The sequence below is a fragment of the Podarcis pityusensis genome, assembly GCF_964106645.2.
Source record: "Podarcis pityusensis genome assembly, chromosome: 1".
NCBI lineage: Eukaryota > Metazoa > Chordata > Lepidosauria > Squamata > Lacertidae > Podarcis > Podarcis pityusensis.
The window spans coordinates 78,253,763-78,255,446 of record NC_138028.1 but is presented as its reverse complement, the minus strand read 5'-3'; positions in this window follow the sequence as shown (position 1 = coordinate 78,255,446).

Here is a 1,684-nt window from a genome sequence, read left to right as displayed (position 1 = left end):
TGTTGTTCATAGTGGTTCTTTGGTTCTGGTATCATTATTAGTATTTATTAGTTAAGTACAGAGACTAGGGGGGTAGTCAAAGATACAGTTTCCAAGACTTGGGAATCAGAAACAGGTTGTGAGTTTGCATGCATGCACCCGCCTCCCCACCTTTCCTTCTGGGTTTGGCTTTACATGCACAAGTCAGCCTTGAGATTTACCTGTTTGGAGTAATCTGTTGTCAATGTTCTCTTCTCTTCTCCCCACCCCTCCCCAAACTGGGATGACCAATAGGTTCAGCACTTGCCCTTTATTAAAACAGTGAAACAAGTTATAGATTTGCAATACTATGAAGAATATCCAACGTACAAATTAAAACGCAAAAGCAACTTTGAATAAAAACTGACCCATGATGGACTCTGCCTATAAGCCATTAGATAAGATGGCCACCATAATAACCAGCTACAGTTTTGTTTCTAACCTTTAGCAAAAAGGACTACTTTATGAATTGCGTGTTTGTCTTTATCAGCAAGAAGATATATATATATTTTTTAAAAGATATTTATTGAAATTTTCAAAATGTTACAAAAAATAAAAAAATAAAATAGAAACCGAAGAAAGTACAAACAATAAAAATAGTTGACAAAGTAGGAAAGGAAAAGAAAAGAAAAGAAAAGAACAAAAAACAAACCCTTCCCACCATATGAGAGAAAATTCAAAATAAGAAAAAATAACAGAAAAAAAGGAAAATACAAAAATCACAAACCTTTAAAAACATTTAAAAACAAATTCATTATTTTCAAGTCCTTAACTGTCCTTGCCTTCTTTCTTAGACCTCCTCCTCCTCCCTTTCTTTGTATCCTAGTTATTAATTATCCCAGCAAATCCTTTCCATGTTTCATAAAATTCTATCCTTGCATTACCCTAAACTATTTTGATCTTATCTTTCTATAATAAAATAAACCTTAAAACTTAAAGCTTAAATCTTATCCTTACCAACTTCTCATAACCATAATATTCTTTCATAATTCTTTAAACATCTTTGCTAAAGCCAAGTAATTTCATTCCAACATTTTTCTATCATTCATCACTTTTATAAAGCAGTTCTAATGGTAGAAAAAAGGGCTACAAACAGATCCACTCTTCATCCAGCGTCCCTTCCTCCTGGTTCCGGGTTTTGTCAGTCCTTATTCCTGTCAATCTAGCCCATTAACCTGGCAACCTTATATCCGAGGCCCTCAAGTCTCTTCCATGTCCCTTCCGCGGCTCTTCTTCATATTTGTAACTGTATTTTCCCTTGTCTCCTGCTCGTGGTAACTCCAGCTTGACGATGTTTTTAGCCCTTCTCGACAAATCAGCCCCTTTTCCATGTTCAACACTAAATTCCATGTAGTATTTAAAAGCATGTTTCAAAGACCCTCCAAAATTGAGAGCCCCCACAGTCCCAGACATCTCACGGCCCGTTGCCATATTTGAAAAGTCCAAACATCCCAGCATAGGGGGGTCAATCCAGCCCCCCATTTCCAAACCAAGCCAGACTTTTCCTTTCCAAATCTGGCTTTTTCCAAGTTCATTTGTCAAATCCGAAAAGTCATATTCCTGTTGGGCCTGTTCTAGAATCATAGAATCATAGAGTTGGAAGAGACCACAAGGGCCATCGAGTCCAACCCCCTGCCAAGCAGGAAACACCATCAGAGCACTCCTG